We start from the raw sequence: 20,393 nt of genomic DNA on the forward strand, positions 1-20,393 counted from the left end.
TCATGAGGACACTCAAACAGTCTTACAGGGAGGGCCTCATGGTGAGCAACTGAGGCCTCCAGCCAACAGCCACGTGAGGGAGCCATCCTGGAACCAGGTCCTCCAGCCTTGAATCAAGGCCTCAGGTGACTGGAGTCCTGGCTGGCATCTTGACTACAACCTCAAGAGAGATGCTGAGTCAGAACCACCAACCTAAGCCACTCCCAAACTCCTGACCCTAAGAAAACGTGAAAGATAATAAATGTTTATTGTCGTCTTAAGCTTTTAAGTTGAATAATTTGTTATGCAGCAATGGATCCTCCTATCTAAAGTAGCCTCCTCATAGTCATGCTCAATTCCCCTTTCTGACCTTAATTTTGCTTATAGCACTTACCATCTGACATGTTACAAGTTTGTTTATTTAACTTCTCATTTTTCTTTCTTTTTTTCCCCAAGATGAAGAGGGCAGAGGAAATTTGACTTCTCTCTCCACCATAGAATGTGAGGTACATGGGAGTGGCAACTTTTTTTAGTTTGTGTCTCCAGCATCTAGAACTGTGCCCAACACACAGTAAATGTTCATTAAAGGAGAGTTGTGGTAGTTACTATCATTGGAAAACAGGGTTAGGTAAAAATTCTTTCCTTGTCCTCACCTGGGAAAAAAAACCCAGCCCCTGAGGTTAGGAGGTGGATGATTGGGCCACAATGAGTGAAGTGATGTGGCAGAGGGAAATATGAGCAGAGATGAGTCTAAACCCCCAAGTTCCAGGCTGGGCATGGGGGCTCACACCTGTAATCCTAGCACTTTGGGAGGCTGCGTCAGGACGATTGCTTGAGGTTAGGAATTTGAGACCAGCCTGTACAAGAGCAAGACCCCATTTCTACAAAAAATAGACAAAATTAGTCAGGTGTGATGGCACATGCCTGCAGTTCCAGACTACTCGGGAGGCTGAGGCAGGAGGATCGCTTGAGCCCAGGAGTTTGAAGTTGCAGTGAGCTGTGATCACCTCGTTGCACTCTGCCTGGGGCGACAGAGCAAGACTCTGTCTCAAAACTAAATAAATAGGCCGGCGTGGTGGCTCACGCCTGTAATCCTACCACTCTGGGAGGCCAGTGCTGGGGAATCACTTGAGCTCAGGCATTGGAGACCAGCCTGAGCAAGAGCAAGACCCTGTCTCTACTAAAAATAGAAAAAATTAGCTGAGTGACTAAAAATATCAAAAATTAGCTGGGTGTTGTGGGACTCCCTGTAGTCCCAGCTACTTGGGAGGCTGAGGCAGGAGGATCGCTTGAGCCCAGGAGTTTGAGGTTGCTGTGAGCTAGGCTGATGCCACAGCACTCTAGCCCAGCCAACAGAGCAAGACTCTGTCTCAAAAATAATAAATAAATAAATAAAACCCCAAGTCCTGGGTGTACGTTCCCATCCACTGAGAGACCTTAGTCAAGTCTCTTCTTTCTTCTAGGCCTCTATTTCCCCAACTATAAAATTCAAAGACAGGGTAACCTATAAAATCACTAAGTTTTCTTTCAGCTCTAATAATCAGTGATGCTAAGGATAGGCTGGGAGAAGGAGAAGCAAGGAGAGCTCATTTCTGGAGATGGAGGAAAACAGAGGGAGTGACATTAGAATACATTCTTTCCTCCATTTCCTCCTTTTCCTCCATCTCCAGGTACCAAGCAGAATCTGCCTCCATTCATGCTATGCGCAACACCTGGAAACCCTTTCCCATTTGACAATCTGGTTCTTTGCCAAGGCCCAGCTCTGCTCCTCTGTGAAGCCTTCCCAGGCTACCCTGGGCTGGGTTAGCTATCCCCTCCTCCTGGCTCTGGTTGTCCTTTGTACTTGTCTTTCTAAGGCACTTTTCACATAACCAGACCTTTGTATCCTGGGGCCTTAGCTGAGGCTCCTAATAGGAACAAGTGAGTTCCTGGGCAACACTCCCAGGCTTGCAATTCCCTCCCAGGGAACTTGGGCCCTAATGGAGGAAGGGAAGGAGAAAACAGGGGAGGGGGTGGAAGACCAGGGATATGCTGGGGGGCTTCCCTAAACCTTTCCTTTTCCCTTCGTCTCCTCCAGTCTCAGCCTCACTGCCGAGACAAGCATGCCCATCAACCTGCCTGCCCCTCTGTCTCACCTAAGCACACTTTCAAATGTCATTTATTGTGCATGATGCTCCTCTCACAATTTCCACACCCTGGGTTCCTTTCCAACACCTGCTCCAGGTCTCTGAAGGCTTCCTGATATTTGGTATGAAGACAAGTTTGAGGGGCCATTTTCTTTCCAGAAGAATAGCTTGTGCAAAGGCTTGGGAATCACAAGAGGTGGTGTCATGCTTAGTTTGTAAAGTGAGGTTGTGAGCAGTGAAAGGTAAGGCAGGTCAGGTAGGTAGGAACTAGCATTGGCTGAGAATTTCACCTTATAGGCCATGAAAGCCGTTGAAGAATTCTGAGCACATTGGAACTCACTCCCCTTCCCCTCAGCCCTCCTCTCCTACAAGCCTTCCTATCTCTTTCTGCCCTGCACCTCCTGTCTCATTTGGCTCATACCAAGATCTCAGTAACACCAAAGATTTCTTGAGAACCTTCACTATGTAAGCTTTCTGTTCACATGACCTCATTTCAAGCTTTCAGCACCGACAGGTGAGAAAAATGGCTCCCTTAAGTTATTTGCCCTAAGTCACCAATCAAGGAAGAAGCAGAGCCCAGTTTCTTATCCATTACACTAATTTGGTCCACTCTCTACCCTTTTCTAAATCTCTTCTTTGGGGAAAAAAAGAGAGATACCTGTGTGATGCCTTTGAGGTCTAGAGGCAGAAAAAGGAGGAGTAAGTACAAGGACTGGACAATTCTGAAACAGGAATTTCCAGATTCTGATGGGGCCGATCTCACTTATCTTTGCCCACTTCTCTGTGCTCCGCAGATAGTCTCTTCCTGTTCTCCCCGCCCCCTTTCTTGGTCCACCTGCTTACTCTAGTTCCCATCCCTCCTTCACTTCCTTGGACACTGTTTGCCCTTGTCTTCTGGGTTCTGGGTGATGCCTGTGTTCTGAAAATGCCTGGATGGACCATGACCCTCTGGAACCTCTCCAGATATTCTGGGGAACTGCAGAGGATGGCCATACCTCCCCTCTCCTTCCCCAGCTCTAACAAAAGGGGTCTGGCCTCACCCTGGGCTTCCAAAGCTCTTCAGCAAAGGTTAAAGCCTCCCTTCCTCATTTCCTACTGCCTATCCCTGTGTCCTTTCACAGGCTCAAAATACATAATCACAAGTGCTTCTCAAAACATGCTAAGCTCTTGAAACCTTTGCATGTGAATTTTCTCTCTCTGGAATACCAGCATCCCCTCAACCCCAAGTTTTGGACCAGAAAAATTCCTGATATCCTCAATCTCAACCCAAACATGACCTCTACCCCCACTGACATCATCATCACTCAGACCATCATTTCTTGCCCAGACTACTCCCTAACTGGTCTCTAGGAATGACACTCTGGCCCTACCCCACCCATTTTCCATACTGCACCTAGTATAAACTTTCTAAAATGCAAAATTGATCTTATCACTTCCCTTCTTAAAATTCTTAAATGCTTTCTCATGCCCTAAAGATAAAGTCATAACTCCTTAATCTGGTTTTGGGCTCTTCCACCCCAATTTCTCTTGATTTTTGTCTTCTGGCCACACCCACTACCCTACTGGTACTCTGGCAGAGTTCCTGACACATTTGCTCAGTTCCTTGAAACTTACTTATTCTCTCTTGACCCTACATGATGTTCCCCTTGGCCTAGAACTGTTTCCCTCCTCCTTTCCCAGCTAACTTCTACTGACCCTTCAGGCAGGTCTTAGCCTGAACTCACTTCACCATACAGCCTTTGAGAACCCCTGGCTGCCTCTGCTTTCTGCTCCCACTGCCCAGTATTTCCCCCAATATAGCACTGATCGTGTTTGTTGCTGCCTATTTATTTACTCATATGTTTCCCACACCCAACTGGGAGCTCCCTGAATACAATAGCCTACCTTGTTCCTTGCTTAGCCCTCCATGAATAATTGTTGAATTGGTGAGTGAACAAAGCCTCCCCTGTCTTCACAGTGCAGATTCAGGCACCACTGCAGCTTCTACCACCATCATTCTCATAGTGACTATTCTGACTCATGGGTGATTGATCGGGTGTTCTCTCTTCATGGACTGGGGTTACATCTTTAATGTTTGTACCCCCAGTTCCTAATACAGAGCTCAACATTCATCCTTCCATCCACCCCCTCATTATTTTTAAATAATTACTCATTGAGTGTCTCCTATGTGCCAGATACCATAGATGCAGCAGTGAACAAGGAAACAGGGCTCTGCCCTCGAGCTCGCATTCTGGCAGCATACAGTGGGTGCTCAACAAACAGGAGGTTCGGTGGATCTCAGTCCTACCGGGAAGCCCCTGGAGTCTTTCCTGTCAGGAGCTAGAAAGCAGGGGGCACAGGCTCTAGGGGAGGAGAGTAGATTCTCTTGGTGACCTCTGGACCTCTCTTTGTCCAGGTCTTCTTGGGACTAGCCATCAAGCAGCAGCAGCAGGGAGAGAGGGAATGAGGGAGGGAGAGAGGGAATGAGGGAGGGAGGGAGGAAGGGAGAGCCCAGTAGAGAGGGTCTGAATCTCTAAAGAGAGGCAATAGTGTTGCAGTTTGATGCCCAAGGCTGCTTTGCTGAGACAGTTTGGTAACTGGCTTTCTTCCCTACACTGGAGCAGAAGAAAGAGATACAGCCACAGAGGAAAAGACATAAAAGGATAGAGATGACAGAGAAAAGGGAAGAACAGACAGGAGGAGGAGGAAGAGGAGGAGTAGAAGGAGGAGGAGTCCTCAAAAATGTAAGGAGAGGGAAGAAGACTGAGGCACTAGAGAAGGCCTGCCTGCAGCTCTGTAGCTCCTCATTTGGGTCCCTAGGGAAAAAAGAGGATTCAGTTTGAACCTTGGAATTCCCTATCAGGGGTGGGGAACCTGCGGCCTTGGGGCCACATGTGTCCTTCTGGATCCTTGAGTGCAGCCTTTTGACTGAATCCAAATTTTACAGAATAGATCCTCTTCATACAGGGATTTGTTCTGTGAAGTTTGGATTTGGTCAAGGGGCCACACTTGGGGTTCTGGGGGGTCACATGTAGCCTTGGGGCCGCAGGTTCCCCACTCCTGCCAGATGCTTTCCAGACCCCACTGATCCCTCCAGTTGTCTCTGGCCCCATCTGGCCATCCCTGGAGGCTTCTGCCAGGGACCTCCCAGACCCTAAACCAGGATACATCCATGCAGACCCTCACAAGCAAGGGGCAAGTAAAAGAAAACAGTCTGTCTGGGAACAGCAGCCTCTGATTTTCATTTCTCAGAAAAGATCATAGAAAGGACCATCTGTTTCCTGGCTGGGGCGTCAGGCTCTACTCTCTGAGATACTGGCCTGACAGCATCCTAATCCGCAAGCACAGAGCAGAAACCTCCCTGAGCTGGGAGCTGGGGAGGCAGGCCCCCAGACACCAAGCCGGCTCTTCGCAGTGCCACTGCGCTTACCGGCAGCTTCAGCTGCTCGCTCCTGAGGCTGCGATGCCATCTGCTGCTCAGTCTAGGAAACTGGCCGACTGGCTGCACAGCAGAGGCCGAGCCTGGCGGGGGTTGGGCAGGAAGCCCGCCCTGGGTTTCAGGAGAGCCATGTCTTTGTTTCTGGACAAACCCCGTACTGGTCTTCAGGGACAGAGCAAATGCTCCGTTTCCTGCTGTCGGTCCTTCTTCGACTAGGCAGGATGCCTCTCTTCTACAAGAAGGGACCTAAGGATTCTGGAGGAATGGGTGAGTTGGCTCTGCCCTTCATAAAAGTCCAGTGTCATCTCAAGGTTAAATTACCCAGAGAGGTCCCAGCTTGCCTTTGAAGTTCAATAGCTTTCCTCAAAGTGATTTTTTTTTCTTTGCAGGTTTAACTAAGATTATTCCAAGTTTAGTTAATTGGCTGAATGAAATAATGAGGCCAGGCCTAAAAGAAGTGGGGCTTTAAAGAAACAAGCATGCTTATGCAGAATGGAAATAAAACCTTCAGACTCTTAGCAGGTTTCTGAAGCTCCTGCTTTCTGTGTTGTCCCTGTTTAGGCCTCAACCCAGATAGAGTTGTGAGCTCTAGTGTTGTAGGGGCCACATATTTGCTAATATTTAGTGAAGAAATGGTTAGTTTGAGGCAATTTTCTGCAAGCCCATTGTGGCAGCCAGCCTCCAAGATGATCCCCAATGCTGTCCATCTACTGATAGTCATGCACTTGTAAGTCCCCTCCCACACACGGTACCAGGGTTTGTCTGTGTGATCAATAGACTGTGACAGAAGTAATCATTTGTCGTTTCCAAGATTAGGTTATAAAAGACACTGTGGTTTCCTTCTTGGTCACCTTCTGTCTGTCTCTCTGGTCACTTGCTCTGGAGGAAGTCAGCTGTCATGTTGTGAACAGCCCTAGGGAGGCTCACGTGGTAAGGAACTGAGGCCTTCTAGCAACAGACATGAGTGATTTTGGAAGCAGATCCTCTGGCCCTAGTCAAGGCTTCAGATGACTGCAGCCCTAGTGGACAGCTTGACTACAACCTCATGAGTGACCCTGAGCCAGCTTAGCTGAGCTGCTCCCAGTTCCTGACCCCCAGAAACTACGTGACATAAATATTTGTTATTTTAAGCTCTTAAAGTTTTGGCATAATTTATTTTGCAGCAACATAATAGACCTGTAATATGGTATTATTATTATATCATGGTATATCATCTGCATAATATCACCTCATTTCCTTATAAGATCTGGCATCTGGACTCCACCCCTCAACCTCTCTAACCCCATTTCTGACCAGCCAGCCTCCTCTCCAGCTCAGCCTTGCCCTCGGCTCAGTCCTGCCTCAAGCCCTTTGAATTTGCTTTTCTCTCTACTGGAACCCCCTCCGATTTACCTGCTGCCAAAATCTTTGCCTGGTTACTCCCTTATCTCCTTCAAGTCTTTATTCAAATGTCACTTTTTCAGTGTAGCCTTTCGTGACCCCCTTCACCTCTTATATAGTAATTCCTACATCTTCTATTCTCGTCCCTACTTTATTCTTAGCCCTTATAATTATATAACATATAATAAACCATTTTACATATTCATCTTGTGATTTCTATCTCCCCCTAACAGAATGTAAGCCCCATGAAGGCAAAAATTTGTGTTTCTGTCTACTGTGGTCACTGTTCTATCTTCAGCACCTGGAATAGTGACAAGCACATAGTAGATGTGCAATACATATTTAGTTGAATGGAAGAAAAATGAATGTCATAATTTAGCAATTATAGTATGTCTTCTAGATCCCACGTCATATATCAGATGCAATAGTATAACATGATAGGTCACATATATGATATATTTAAATGCAGTGCAAGGCAGTGCAGAGATACGGCTAGGGCCATAAGAAGACTTGACTTTGTTGCTTGCTGGCTAGCTATGTAACTATGAGCCAGGCATGTAACCTCTCTGAGCCTCTGTTTTACTCATCAATAAAGTGAGACAGGCCGGGTGCGGTGGCTCACGCCTGTAATCCTAGCTCTGGGAGGCCAAGGCGGGTGGATCGCTCGAGGTCAGGAGTTCGAGACCAGCCTGAGCAAGAGTGAGACCCCGTCTCTACTAAAAATAGAAAGAAATTATCTGGCCAACTAAAAATATATATACAAAAAAAAAATTAGCCGGGCATGGTGGCTCATGCCTGTAGTCCCAGCTACTCGGGAGGCTGAGGCAGTAGGATCGCTTAAGCCCAGGAGTCTGAGGTTGCTGTGAGCTAGGCTGATGCCACGGCACTCACTCTAGCCCAGGCAACAAAGTGAGACTCTGTCTCAAAAAAAATAAATAAATAAAATAAAGTGAGACTAATATAACTTCCCTGTCCTATCATAGGGTAATTGTAGGGATCAAATAAGATGATGAATGTTACAGCATTTTTTTTTGAAACAGGGTCTTGCTCTGTTGTCCAAGCTAGAGTGCAGTGGCATCATCATAGCTTACTGCAACCTCAAATTCCTGAGCTCAAGTGATCCTCCTCCCTTAGCCTCCTGAGTAGCTGGGACTACAGGCACTTGCCATCATGCCTGGCTAATTTTTTAATTTTTTGTAGAGATGGGTCTCACTATGTTGCCCAGGCTGGTCTTGAATTCCTGGCCTCAAACAATCCTCCTGCCTTGACCTCCCAAAGTGCTAGGATTACAGGTGTGAGCTACTGCATCCAGCCATTACAACATTTTTAAAAATGTTTCTGAATTAGCTGGGCAACTAAAAATAGAAAAAATTAGCCAGGCGTGGTGGTGTGTACCGGTTACTCAAGAGGCTGAAGCAGGAGGATTGCTTGAGCCCAGGAGTTTTAGGTTGCTGTAAGCTAGGCTGACGCCATGGCACTCTAGCCCAGGCAATACCTGGGCAACAGAGCAACACTCTGTCTCAAACAAAACAAAAACACCAGCAACAAAAAAAATGTTTCTGAAATGTGTTCCAAAGACCTTTGTCCCAGGATAAGCTATGTGAAGAAAAAAAAAAAGGTCAAAGGGGTTTGGGAAATGTGGGTTCTAACCCCTGATGGCCATTCTCAATACAAATTAGCATACAACAGTCTCAGAAAATCCTGCACATAAATATCTACGCTCAATGCACCTGACTACACATTGGGAAACCTCGCTCTATGCAGATATTACCTTTGTTATCAGGATAATATTGTTACTTTAGATCAAGAAGGAATGCTAAAGTCCTTGGAACAGAAATCCTGGTGGGGTGGGTGATGAGATCCAACAGCTGCAATGGAGATTAGGAGAAGAAAGGGAGGAGGAGGAGAAAAGAGAAACGAGGAGGCACAAGAGAGGAGGGAAGGAAAAAGAAAAGGAAGAAGAAAGAAAAATGGTGTTGAAGGGAGAAGACAGCTAAACTAATCTCCTATGCAAATAACTCTGTAGAACAAAGGCACCTGAGATTTCCTATGGATGGGGGTGGGGGAGGGAATCCCGGAAGGCTAGTGCTGCCTGCTGAACAGTTTCCACACCTGGAGCTCAGGCTTCATTTGTTTTCTACATCAGGGAACGTCTGATTGAAGAGATTTCTTCTTTATCAGGGAGGAGGAATCAGGTAAACTAAATCAGCAGTTTTTTAATTTAATGTTCTTATTACAAGCCTGAAGTGACAGCTGCCATTTTTTCCTTTCCTTATGAGCAATAAGTCTTCTTGACAGCATTTATCTCCCTAGAGCATGCCTGGCCTGAGAAAGGAAGAGGAACAGCAATTCCTCCTGTAAGGATTCCTTAGGCTAAATGGGACATGAAGAGGCTGTCAGGTTCATTCTCGACCTCCAGGTAGGCCTGCTGTGGCCTAGTCCAAACAGATACTCTTAGATAAAGAGATTCTGCAGCTCTCTCAGGCATCTACTTACATTTCCAGCCGTCATAGTGAGGAAGTCCATTGCTATATTTCATTCCAGTATTTTTCTTATAATTTTATTTATTTATTTATTTAGAGGGGTGGGAGATGTCTGTGGACTTTTTTTTTTTTTTGAGACAGGGTCTTGCTCTGTTGTCCAGGTCTGTTGCCTCATTATAGCTCACTGCAACCTCACACTCCTAGGTTCAAGTGATTCTCCTGCCTCAGCCTCCCAAGTAGCTGGGACTAGAGGCTCATGCCACTGCACTCAGCTAATTTTTGTATTTTTTGTAGGGATGAGGTCTTGCTTCTACTCAGGCTGGTCTCAAACTCCTGACCTCAGGTGATCCTCCCATCAGCCTCCCAGAGTGCTTAGGATTACAGGTGTGAGCCACCACACCCAGCCTATAATTTCATTTTCTTATGGCCTGTTTCTTACCCCAGAAGAAAGGAGTGATCTGACTGTCATAAGTTGCATGCATAGTGCAATTTATAGTAACCAGTAAAAGCAACCCATCTCTGTAGTTATATGATTGGTGAATACCATTTGAGAAACCTCATTTCCAATCAATTGGGAGACTAGACTTTATTTTTATTTGTTTATTTTTAATTGTGGGATTTAATGGTGGGATAGGGAAGTAACAGAAAGGAGGTGACACACATTGAGTACTTGCCGGGTTCCTTACATATGACACCTCATTTAATCCTCACAACAACGCTAAAATGTAGAGATTATTATTCCCATTTTATAAGTGAGGGAAGTGAGGTCCAGAGGTCATTTACATAAAAGGCAGACAGCTAATATGTAAGTGGCAGAGTCAGAATCAGATCTATATCTGACTCCTGAATCCACATTCTCTCTACCCAGGGTGCTCATATATATCATGCAGAAACCCAGTCTTTAGTTTCCTTACATTCCTTGTGAGATATGTGGTTTGTTATCTAACAAACATGGTGGGGTTCTGGCTATTTTACATGCCTATTCATTGGATGGTAAATAATATCAGAAAAGTGCTAGTAGGCCTGGCGCTCACACTTGTAATCCTAGTACTTTAGGAGGCAAGTGCAGAAGGATCCCTTGAGGCCAGGAGTTTGACATCAGCTTGAGCAGCCTGAGCAAGTATGAGATTCCCATCTCTACAGAAAATAGAAAAATTAGTGGGCATGGTGGTGCACATCTGTAGTTCCAGTTATTCAGGAAGCTGAGACAGGAGGATTGCTTAAGCCCAGGAGTTTGAGGTTGCAGTGAGCTATGAAGAGGCCACTGTACTCTGGCCTGGGCAACAAAGCAAAACCTTGTCTCAAAAAAAAAAGAAAGAAAAGAAAAGAAAAAGAAAAAAGAAAAGTGCACGTAACTCCCTCAAGGCTTTCCAGTGACCAAATCTGAACTCATTCTCCTTGATGTCCACCTCCTCAGACTGTAATCTCCATAATGGTAAGGATTGTGTCTGTCTTTCTCATCACTGCATCCCCCCTAATGCCTAGCACAGGGCCTGTCACGTGGTAGATACTCAATATTTGTTCAATGAATGAATGGATGAAATCAGAAGAGGACTCTAAAAAGGAAGATAAGAGAACCTGGGACAAAGATTTAAAAGGCCAACATTTAGTTCAAAAAAGAAGCAAAGAAGAAGAGAGGTAGCCAGGAAGAGAACTAGAGACAGCAAGATAAGAACACTCAGCACAAACAAGCAAGATAAAAATAGCCTCTCGCCACTGTCCTTTTAAAATTACTTTCTATACTTGAGCCTAAGTGACAAGTAAAATCTCCTCTGTAATTTCCCATGTGTTCAGTTTAATGAATTTCCGGCAAATGGTTTCAGTATTGGAGGGCCAATTTGGACATTGTGGGGGCGGGGTTGGTGAGAAAATGAGGGGTATGGAAATAGACTAACAAATTGAGTCTAGAAACCAAATGAAGGGGTGATTGAAGGCATGCGAGGAGGGAGCCAAGTCCTAGAACTTGCTCAACTCCAAGAAGGACTGGGAACTGGTCTCACTCTAGCTGATGTCACCATGATGCTTCCCTGCATGCTATAGACGGAGCCCAGAATCTCAGCCCGATTCTTTGTACTATATTGCCTATTGTATAAAGAGCTTTATTTGGTTACATAGAGGGTGTTATATCAATAATTTAGTTTCAAACATTGGATGGAATAAAGAGACTCTGGCTCTTTCAGGTCCCACATACCTCCTAAATGATAGGTACGCCATAAATGTTAAACTGAGTCACGATGAGGGAGTTGATTTAGGGATGGGAAGCACGGGAATGCAGTCTCCCCCTTGACATCTGTGCTGCTGGCCCAAATGCCTTAAGTTTTTCCATAGACCGAGTAAGGAGCAAAGCCACAGGACACAGAATAAAAAGCCCTTTCTAGTCCCTAAAATTAACAATGCCCACACAGCCCACAATGACAAGTAGAGCTGCAGATTTTTCATGTCCCCAAGTATGTTCTTCATTGTTGTTTTGACAGCTTTGAGGTATAATTCTCATACCATATGATTTACCCATTTAAAGTGTACAATTCAATTATTTTTATTATATTCACGAATATGTACAACCATCACCAAGTTTAGAATATTTTCATCACCTCAATATGAAACCTGATACTCCTTAGCTATAACCTTGTACCCCCCTTTGGCCCTCAGCAACCCCTAATCTACTTTGTCTCTATAGATTTTCCTATTCTGGGCGTTCATACGAATAAGTGCAAATAATATGTGATCCTTGGTGACGAGTTAACTTACCATGTTTTCAAGGTTCATCCATGTTGTAGCATGAACCAGTACTTCATTCCTTTTTGTGGTTTAATAATATTCCATTGTATGGACATATCACATTTTGTTTATCCATTCATCAGTTAAAGAACTTTTGTTTTTTTCTGACCTTTTGGCTATCATGAATAATGCTGCTATAAACATTTGTATACAGGTTTTTGTGTGGACATGTTTTCATTTCTCTTGGGTGTATACCTAGGAGTGGAATTGCTTCATTTATTTCTCTTGGGTATATACCTGGGAGTGGAATTGCTGGGTCATAAAGTAATTCCACGTTTAATCATTTGAGGATCTGCCAGACTGTTTTCCAAAGCAGCTGCAACATTTTACATTCCCACTAGCAGTGTGTGAAGTTTCCAATTTCTCCATATCCTTGCCAACCCAACTATGTTTTTGAGAAGTAACAAAGACAACTGCAGGGCTCCACTGTAATTTGGGAAACTAGTACACAGCAGCAAGAGGAATGCAGCGATGGAGAAGGCATCCCTCCTCTAAGCCCTCAGGATCAGCCAGAGAGAATATAGCAATCTCTAGTACTCTCCCTGACCCCCAAGGCTAGGTTAGCTGCCCTCTGACACATGCTGAAGCATGACTTATAGTACTTGCCATGCTTCCCCACTAAGACTGTAAGCCTTAGGCAGGCAGGAATCTCGATTGCTCATTATCTTTCACACCTGAACAGGGTCTAGCACATGATAGATCCTCAGTAAATGTTGACTGACTGACTGAACAAATGATTAAATATTTCTCAGCTGGTGACTCCTGTCCGGGGAGAAGAGGAAAAGCGCACTTTTAGAGACAAAAGGCATCAAGGAGGGAAGCAAGAATAAGAGGATAGATGGGGTGGGGGAAGGGAAAGGCAGGCAAGAAGCTTGGGGACCTGGTGTTGCTTGGGGTCAGCCTTTTAGTTATGAGGTCAAACTCAGAGCTAATGGATTTGCCTTAATCCTCTGCCTTCCATTTGGCTGCATTTTTTCCCTAGATATGTTCCCTTTTATTTTTTGTTATTATCCCTAACAATTTTGTCTTTGTAAGAATAAGGAACAAAAAAGTAGAAAAGTAGTTGATAATACATGTAAAAGACCACATAAATCAACTCATCAAAATGGATTCCAGAATTTAAAAGAATGGAGGTCAAAAAGGTTGTCTATGAAGGATTTTTAAGTAGGAAAAGAGATCATAGTCGAGGTTTTTCTCTAAAGAACATTGAATGGCCTATACCTAGAAAAGGTGACCACATTTTCAACAGGACATGAGAATATGGCTCACTTAGCATTCTTAACTCACAATGGCTGGCCTTCCTTGCACACAAATCCTGCCTTCTCCTGGACTAATTTGTGAAACCAATCATTACCAGGTTATTGGTCCCTCTCTCCCCAAAGGCCCTCATATCTCCTCTTCTCTGAAAGCACACATGCACACATTCACACACATACCCCTCCTCTTTCCTTTTCATGAATCCTCAGGGTAGCCTTGCCTTCTCCACTTTTTGTGTTTGTTAGGAAAGAAAGCAAAATATATGAGATGCCAGTGCAATTTCTCCTTCAGCAGAGCTCCGCAGGACAATTACCCACCCAATCTGCCTGTTTTTATAGCTCTCATAACCCTCTTTTATGAACACACCGTGACAGCCAGATGCGGACATTGATTATAGCAGCAGTCTTCAGCCACATTCCTATTTAACTGCAAAGCATAGCTCCGCCCACCAGCCCAGTACCGATCATGTGACATTTTGAAATTCCTGTATTTATGTAAGGCTTTTCCAACCAGAGCCTGTGTCCAACTCCATCAAAACTGGGGAGGATTTCTGCTTGCCTTTTCTCCAGTGGCTCCCTGGCCCTATAGTCCAGGGTCTCTTTTAATCAATTTGGGGCTCTGGGCCTTTTTCAGGAGACGTCTGCAAGGGTTGGGGTGCACAAGAAGCACATTTTTCATTATAAAAGAGCTGAGGAAATAGATAATAAAACATGTTGGCAGATGCCAAGGGCAGTGGCTGATTCCCAGGGGCTTGCCTAGCAATGGCGCCAGGTGCAACAGATCCGCAGAGCCTATAGGATGGCGGGGAGGGGGGGAGTCGGAAAGGAGGGGCTCTAGAATTTGGAGAATTACAGAATGGATTAGGAATTACTGGTGCTAGGCCTTCCCCCTCTGGGCCCCAGCTTCACCATCTGTTCACAAGGACAGAATCATATTGATTCTAGCTAGTGGGGGAAGGAAGTTTTAGAGTTCAAAAGGAGTTCTGGTAACCTGGCACTCGCTTTGGCTGACTGTGCCGTGGGGCAGGGCAAGTACAGCAGAGAAAGCGAACTAGCTGCTGTAGCTCAGCTAAGGATTCCACTGCAGGGCATCTGGGATGTAGTCCCTAATCTACCCAAAACCTCCTGGCGAGATTCCGAAGACCGGACCAAGGTGTCACTCTCTAGCCGCGTGACAGCGCTGCGGGACAAAGCCAGAAAGGGGATCTGCGTGGGAAGTGCAAAAGCACGGGCTGGGCCTGCAGCAACCGCAAGGCGCCACACGTGTGAGAGGAACCGCGTCCCGGGGGCGCTCGCTGTCGGCAGGCAGGAAGCCTGGCCCCACTAGGACATACCAGTCCTCTCTTTAGCAGCTCCAAACCCAGCACCGCTTCTACCCATAATAAACAGGATTAAAGTTCAGCAAACGTAGCCATTGTTCAGACCCCAAGCCTTTCTCTCGTTTTAACCCGGCCCTTCCTGGGCGGGACCCCCGGACCCCGCCCACGGAAGCTCCGCCCGCAGCCTCCCGGGGCGGGGCTCCCCGCCGCTGCCGCGGTCCTTTCCCCCGCCGCCGCGGCGCCGGCTGCTGCGCCCTGCCGAGCTCCGAACACGTGCGGGTGAGTAAGGGCCCAGTGAGGACAGGCCTTGCAGGTTTGCCAGCCCGGGAAGAGAAGCAGTGTGGGGAGGCTTCTGCCGAGGCACGGGAAGAAATTGGGGTTCATTCGCAGGTGACCCCGAGCTTGGAGGGCATTTTGAAGAGACCTGGGAGATGATAGTCCCAGAGTCGCCTCCTGTTTTCTGCCATCCCTCCTTCCCCCTGTGGAGTCGCTTACAGACGGACGCCCAGAGCCTGCGCGAGGGGCAGGGACTTGGGAAGGTTTAGAAATTGTATATGGAGTTCTGTAAGCTGCTCAGCTTCTCCTCTGCAAAGAAGTTATCCGAAAGAGAGAGCAAAGAATACTAAGAAACAGGGCCGGGCGCGGTGGCTCACCCTTGTAATCCTAGCACCCTGGGAGGCTGAGGCGGGGAGGATCCCTTTAGCGCAGTAGTTCCAGACCAGCCTGAGCAAGCTTGAGACCCCAACCTTAATAAAAATAGAAAAATTAGCCGGGCGTGGTGGCACGTGCCTGTAGTCCCAGCTACTTGGGAGGCTGAGGCAGGAGGATCGCTGGTGCCCAGGAGTTTGAGGTTGCTGTGAGCTAGGCTGACGCCACGGCACTCTAGCCCAACCAACAGAGCAATACTCGGTATATTTAAAAAAAAAAAAAAAAAAGGAACAAAAAATATATATATAATAGTATATATTTATGGGATTCAATGTGATGTTTTAACATATGTTTATATCATGAATAATTAAATCAGGCTAATTAACAAATCCATCAACTCACATACTTACCATGTCTTTGTGGTAAAAATACTTAATATCTATTAATTTTGAAAGTACAATGCACTGTTATTTGTTATGGTCACTATTCTGTGTGATAGATCACTAAAGCTTGTTGCTTGTCTTTTTAGGATGACTTGAAAGTAAGGCATCCTTCACCTATCTGAAGAGAGGAAATAGTGGCAGGGGTCTGCAGTTTTCAGGTAATTGTCCCTATTCATTCCAATATTGACTATCTCCTCTGTGCCAGGCCTTTTGGCCAGTTGGTATCCATCAGGAAACAGTTGAGAGGCAAATTTATCTATATTTACCCCCAACAAATTAAGCATCTGGGTAGTGAAAGGCTGAGTAGGATTTTGGTGGTTTGTGTAAAGGCATGTAAAATCTTTGAGATTAGTAGTGTCATTCCAAACCTGAGGGATTTATAGAGAGATTGTGAATTCCATGAAGAAAAGAATAGTGTATCTTGCTTTGTTCACTGCTACATCCCAATCACAGTGCCTGGCATATGGCAGGAACTCTCTGAATGTTGGATAAAACTGCTGAAAGTCTGGGTCTTTTTATTAAAAGGATTTGTTCTGTAAAATTTGGATTAAGTCAAAAGGCCACACACTCAAGGATCCTTCAGAAGGCCACATGTGGCCACAGGCCCCAGCCCGCAGGTTTCCCATCCCTAAAGGGTTTGGCAGCAGGGTCTGCAGCCAGTGTTTCCATGCCTGTTTTGCAGTCAACATTCAACTGATGGTGATACCTGTCATTCATGTCTTATACCTGGGATGCCTAGGTATCTCAAACAAACCAGAAAGCTGTTTCAGAATTCATCCAGCGGTTGTCAGCTGTCCAGGCTACTGTGATGCCTGTGATGGTGTTACACTGTTGGAAGAGCAAGCACTGTCTTTATTGAGGTTTGGCTCCAAACACTGTTTTGGTGTTTTGGCCGAGTACCTTTGGGCAGTGTTTTGCACCTCTGAGAGTGGAATGACTCCTCCTGTGGAGTTGGTCCTAGTCTGGGTGCAAACAGTTTTTTTTTCTGTTAGCAAAGGACCCTGTCTTAGGGATAGCCTATCATTCTTTACCTCCTTGAATCCTAGATGCCTTCACCTGAAAAACCTGCCACCGTCAGGACCTCAGATGTCTGACAACAGTGTGAGACCAGATAGGTAATGTAGTCCTTTTGTCATGTAGGTCTTAATTAAATTAACACAGTTCAGATGGGTGGAAAAACTTAAAATTATGTTTTAAAAAGTTATGGAGAGTATCAGAATTTTAGAGAGAATTCTTAGAATCTAAAGTTCTAGAGCTCTGCTGTGTAATAGCTACACTACATGTGGCTATCGAACAGCAGTGCACAATAAACTTTCCACATTGGTGGAAATGTTTTCTGAGCTGTCCCAACAGCCAAACATAGATATTGAGACTAAGACACTGATTTTATTTAACTTTCATTAATTTACATAGTCTTGTAGGCTGTCGTTTGCCAACCCCTATTCTACAGAATGAAATTCAGGCCTTGAGAGTTGAACAGCTCATTAGTGACAGGTTCAGGCCCATACCAATATGTCTCCCTGAAAAATTCAATGTTATCAATAGCTTTGCCTTAGAGGCTTGCACTCTTCTCATCCTTTAGAGCACTAAGGTGACTGCAATAAATTAACCAGTAGTAAAATAGTCCTTGTTCCTTGTGTTTGGGACTTGTTTATGTGTACTTTTTGCATGGGTTACTTTTATGATGGTGGCTTTCCATTTATTATGTGCACCTAAGGGAAAGGTCCTAAGAAAGAATAGCAGTCTTCAGTTTTCAACCTCAGTCCTAAATAGTAAAATAGAAATGGTCCCTACGGAAAGAGGAAAATTTTATGTCATGACTAGCCATACGGTTTAAAATCTGGGGTCTCAAATTCTTCTGAGCATGCAGGTTGCCTTCCTGAACACAGTAGGACTATCCATGTGCAGAGAGAGGTCCCTGGGTCATTACTTGATAATTCAATGATGTTTGTGTCCCTGTATTCAATATCCCAAGAGGTTTCAACAGCATAATCGTTCACAGTAAGATAATTTAATGGGATTTTCTACTTGATAAATGAAGTTAATTAGTCACCTACTTATCCCTGTTTACTTGATTTTTTAAGCAAAGAAATTTATTTCCTGGTGAGTCTAAGAAGATGAATAAAACATTTCAAAGTAGCTTTTTATTCATTCCTTCCCTTTCTCTATCACCCATTTTTCGCTGCTGCAATGGAAACTGGAAATTAGACTGGCAGGATTACTTGTCTGTAAATACCCAAGCTGCCAACTGCTATAGGTAGCAGTTAGTAAACACAAATGCCTCTTTTCATTGTTTTGGCAAAGTTTCAGGTCCAATGCCTGTACCATATTAAAAGGAGAAATATTAAAGGTAAGTAGAGAACCACAATTAATAAGGGCTACTCCTGGTACCTGTTCATAATTTCACTTCTTGCCGGGTTGAAAGAAACTAGTGTCAATGGAGGTTTTTTACATTGATATTTTGAATTATGTCTCAAATTTCAATCAGGAAAACAAAACCCAGAGGCATAAATTCTGCAAGCCCCAAAGGGACACAAAAAGGTGATTAAGTGCCTAGTAATTCACACAAAACAACTGCTAAGAGCAACTAATTAAGAACTTTAAAAGAGTAACCATGACTCCTGTGAACCTTGTTGCTTAATTAGGGCTTTATGAACAGCTCCAGTTAATGGAACTATCAATATACTCTTGGAAAATAATTTCACTGGATTAATAAATTCACTTAATAGTTAAAAATCTCTGCTTTGCAACATCTTTTTACTTCTATTTAGGAACACTTTTAATGAGCCAACCTGCTGGGTCATAAATTTGTCAATTAAGTAGCCTAAGGCTTGGTTCAAAGGAGTCCCTGCCTCAAGTTTGGCCTTCCTTGTCCTCGAGTAAAGGCCCTTTGTGGTGTGAGAATGGGGTGTGCTGCTTCTTAAGGCTACTCCTTCGGAAAGGGATGATAAAATGGGCTTTGGAATTTATTATCTTAGTTTAGAATAGTTTTAGATTTATAGAAAAGTTGGGAAGATAGGTACAAAGAGTTCCCATATACACCATACCCAGTTTCCCCTAATAAGTAACACTTGACATTAGTATGTTACAGTTATCACAATTAATAGGCTAATAGTGATACATTAGTATTAAGTAAAGTCCACACTTTGTTCAGATTTCCTTACTTTTTGCCTAATTAATATTCTTTGTCTGTTCCAGGATCTCATAGAAGACACCATGTTACATTTAGTCATGTCTTCTTAGGCTTCTCTTGGCTGTGACAGCTTCTTATACTTTAATGTTTTTAATTACATTGACAGTTTTGAGAAGACCTGTTCAGGTATTCTGTAGAATGTTCCTCAGTTGGGATTAAGTTTTGTTCACGGGTTTATGGGTTTTGGGGAGGAAGACCACCAAGGTGAAGTACCACTCTTATCACATATCAAGGGTATATTACTATCAGTGTGACTTATTACTGTTGATGTTAACCGTGATCGCCTGGCCTAGGTCTTATTTGCCAGGTTTCTCCACTAGTTAGTATTTTCTCCCCTCTTCCATACTGTGTTCTTTGAAGTGAAGTCACTAGGTACACCCTAAAGGAAGGAATGAGGAGTTGTACTCTACTTAAAGGCAGAGTATCTACATGAGTTAATTGGAATTATTCTGAAAGAAATTTGTTTCTTCAATTTATTTATACTTCTGTAGACTCGTGGATATTTATTTTATACTTTGGATAATAATCCAATAATAACTTTATTTTGTTCAGAGTATTCCAGCTTTGACCATTGAGTTGGACCTTTGGGGATATCTTCATAAATATCTTATGTCCCTTTGACATACTGTAATGTTGTTTTTTTTTTTTTCAATTATTATTTATAGAATACTTCCTCACTTTCTGGCACTATAAGATACTCTAGGTTCACTCTAATATGTTTTCTACCCCAGTCTCAGAATCAACCATTTCTCCAAGGTTCTATTTATTGGAGAGTGGTATTAGGGAACCAAGATCTTTTCTGTTATCTTAGTAGATGGGTCTCGCTCTTGCTCAGGCTCCTCTCCGAACTCCTGAGCTCAAGTGGAACTCCTGAGCTCAAGTGATCCTCCTGCCTCCGCCTCCCAGAGTGCTAGGATTATAGGCATGAGCCACCGTGCCCAGCCTTAGATATAATCTTGATAGTGAAATGTTCTGTCAGCTGACAGGACAAAGAAATATGTATATGTGTGTCCTGAGTTCATTGCCACCTATATTTTTTAAACTTTTTTTTAAGAGATGGGGTCTTGGTGTCACCTAGGCTAGAGTACAGTGACACAATCATAGCTCACAGCAACCTCAAACTCCTGGGCTCAAGCAATCCTCCTGCCTCAGCCTCCCAAGTAGCTGGGACTACAGGTGTGCGCCACCATGCCTGGCTAATTTTTTCTATATATTTTCAGTTGTCCAGATAATTTCTTTCTATTTTTTTTTAGTAAAGACAGGGTCTCACTCTTGCTCAGGCTGGTCTCGAACTCCTGAGCTCAAACGATCCGCCTGCCTCGGCCTCCCAGAGTGCTAGGATTACAGGCATGAGCCACCATGCCCGGCCA

The 20,393-nt window shown here is 44.5% G+C and overlaps 1 long non-coding RNA gene and 1 other non-coding gene across 2 annotated transcripts; both read left to right on the plus strand.

Moving 5' to 3' along the window:
* Positions 1-14,932: 14,932 nt before the first annotated feature.
* On the plus strand, positions 14,933-20,081 carry LOC123637834. The gene is made up of 3 exons (XR_006735079.1): positions 14,933-15,018; positions 15,917-15,988; positions 16,877-20,081. It is a non-coding gene; the product is annotated as an uncharacterized LOC123637834 (long non-coding RNA).
* On the plus strand, positions 16,607-16,807 carry LOC123639048. The gene has a single exon (XR_006735616.1). It is a non-coding gene; the product is annotated as a small nucleolar RNA SNORA74 (small nucleolar RNA).
* Positions 20,082-20,393: the final 312 nt, after the last annotated feature.

The sequence above is a fragment of the Lemur catta genome, chromosome 5 (assembly GCF_020740605.2).
Source record: "Lemur catta isolate mLemCat1 chromosome 5, mLemCat1.pri, whole genome shotgun sequence".
In the NCBI taxonomy this organism is placed as follows: domain Eukaryota; kingdom Metazoa; phylum Chordata; class Mammalia; order Primates; family Lemuridae; genus Lemur; species Lemur catta.